Source organism: Enhydra lutris, unplaced genomic scaffold (genome assembly GCF_002288905.1).
Source record: "Enhydra lutris kenyoni isolate GAN:26980312 unplaced genomic scaffold, ASM228890v2 scaffoldscaffold1, whole genome shotgun sequence".
NCBI classification, from domain to species: Eukaryota; Metazoa; Chordata; class Mammalia; order Carnivora; family Mustelidae; genus Enhydra; species Enhydra lutris.
The window spans coordinates 64,017,490-64,020,169 of record NW_019154085.1 but is presented as its reverse complement, the minus strand read 5'-3'; the positions used below and the strand labels follow the sequence as shown (position 1 = coordinate 64,020,169).

Here is a 2,680-nt window from a genome sequence, read left to right as displayed (position 1 = left end):
TCACTCTTATTTTAATTTGTTTATTCTATTCTAGCTTTTTAGGGTGGTAGAGTAGACAAATTACTTTAGATGTTTCTTCTCTTCTTTTTTTTTTTTTTTAATACAAAGAAAATATTTTTATTTGTATAACAAAGACTGAGAAATGACATAATCAAGTTAACAGAACTGGTGTCAAGACACGTAGGCTCGAAAAGGTATCGATGAGTAGGAACTCTGTTTCATCCAACCTTCCCTCAATTACGGAACATTTCTGATACACTCCTGACTGAATCTTAGGTGTGATGTGTCCCGATGACTCAAAGATGGTTCCCTTCAATTAGTCCTCATTATCTTTCTTTTTTTTCTTTTTCTCTGGACTAGGAATTGCTGTACTGGTGCACGGTTCTTCCTCAGAAAATGGTTCTTCCTTAATGTGTTGTTTCTCCTTCTCCTTCTCCTTCTCCTTCTCCTTCTCCTTCTTCTTCTTCACAGATGTCTCCTGTTCTTCTACCACTAGTACTCCTTCTTCTTCTTCTTCCTCCATTGCTACTGGGGCTTCTTCAACTTTAATTTTAACCTTGGCTTTTTTGGCCTTCTTTTCAACAATTTCGTCTTCTTTATCTACCTGTTCTATCTTGCGTTTTTTTGGAACAGGCTGGCTGTGTGGAATCACCAGAAGGATCATAAGTCTTTACTTCACTTTTATGTTCATATTTTTCTGTTTTTGCTAATGCTTTTCCCATTCCACTTATTTTCCTTATCCCTCTATCTTCTAAGGTCCTCAACCTGGCCTCTAATTTGGCTTGGTTCTCAACTCCCATTGCAGAACTGGAGTCTTCACCAAAAGCATCATACCGAATAGCCAAGACATTTTTGGCTGCCAGCATTCGAGAAATCTTTCCTTTGTGTTTTCGACTTGTCTGGTCTACAAGTGAAGCATGATAAATGAGACCGTATTTTGGGGATCTCATCTAGACTTGAGGGCTCTGAAGAGTGCCTTTTCTGCTCCAAAAATCTGAACAGTAGAAGCTGCATGTTTGGCCAAATTCAAAAGAGAACCTGCATGAGCAATGAGCCGTGCTTCCACTAATTCCCCAACCATGATTGTAACATTTGGTGCAATGGCCATCATTCGATTTTGTAGATATTCATAGAGCTGGGTTCTATATTCTGAGCTTTCAATTACCTGAGTGCAGAGATGCAGAATATTGCAAATATCTTCTTCTGAAACCTCTGTGCCCATTGATATCTCTGCAGCTGCTTTCACTTCTGCTTCAACTTCCTCTGGCAGTAGTTCAGAAAGTTTGGCTGAGGCATACATAATTCTTCCTATCACTGACTTTCTGTAAACACTTGCAGTATGTCAGATTATCCAAAAGAATTTTTCCTAATTCAGGGAAATGCCAGCCATACCATTCTCTACACCACTTAATATAGTTGTTTAGTTCTTTATCTAAGTCATCTAACAAGGAAATTGCCTGAACAATCATGGTGTCCACTTTATCAGCACTGAATTTCAATCTGTATCGGGACAAGCTGTTTGTCAATCCAAGACACATAGCTGCCATTTCACGTGGTTCTACGCCAGGGATTAATCCATCCATCTGGGAACAGATTCCTCTCATAAATTCATTGATGACAGGACTATGGATACAACTGAGATTCAGCTTTTCCTTTATGACCCCTCCTAGTTTAGCATCAGCTACAGCCAAGGGTTCATGGGCTTCTTTTACTATTTTCTTCAGAACTTTCTTCAGCTGCTTATTGATTTTGCCCTCCATCAGAGCTGTGAATGCTACTAATGCTTCTGCTCTATCCTGAAATTTCTCAAATGTTTTAGCTTTACTATTTTATTTGCTTTCTCTGGAGTTTCAAATTCTTTCCACAAACTATCAACCTCTTGAAGTTTCTTCTCATTCAAAACCTTAAAGATGGCATAGCTGACGGACATTTCGAATAGCACCAACATGGTGAGGCCGGGTCAGGGCGCTGTGCGGCCCGCCGCGGCTCTATACCAACAAAACCACACCAAACTTTAGGCCCACAAAGGCTTGCAAGGGCACAACAGGTCACGCACAAATGCGCACGCCTTTTCGCGAAGAATGAGACCACGCTGTCTAAACGTTCCAAACTCGACTGTGTGTAGAATGCCGGAAGGCGCTTCTCCTTCTCTCTGTTTCTTCTCTTCTAACATAAGAATTTAAAGCCTATAATTTCCTCTAAAAACTACATTATTTATATCCCACAATTTTCTATGTATGTTTCTGTTTTGATTCAGTTTGAAATAATTTTTATTTTCCCTTGGGATTTCTTCTTTGGTATATCTGTTTTTCAGGGGTGTGTGTCTTAATTTCTAAATATTTAACATTATTCTAGCATTCTAACTTGCCTGTACTTCTGATCTCTCAAAACACATCTTGTCTTGAAGTCCTGTCTGATATTAATATAGTTATACCAACTTTCTTGAGTCTAAAGTTTGCATGGTGACTCTTTTCAGTACTTTTACTTTCAACCTACGTTTTCTATTTTAAGATATGATTCCGTTGGACAGTATATTGTTAGAGTTTGCTTTTTTATTTATCTATTTTGACTTCCTGTTTTTTGGAATGTTTAGCCCATTTGCACTTGATGTTATTATTGATATATTTGGATTTAGGTGTACCACATTGGCAATATCTTTGTATTTGTCCAATCTGGTCCT

At 38.4% G+C, this 2,680-nt stretch overlaps 1 pseudogene; it reads right to left on the bottom strand.

The window, feature by feature from the left end:
- Positions 1–316: 316 nt before the first annotated feature.
- On the bottom strand, positions 317–1,948 carry LOC111143894 (annotated as a pseudogene).
- Between the last annotated feature and the right edge of the window lie 732 nt (positions 1,949–2,680).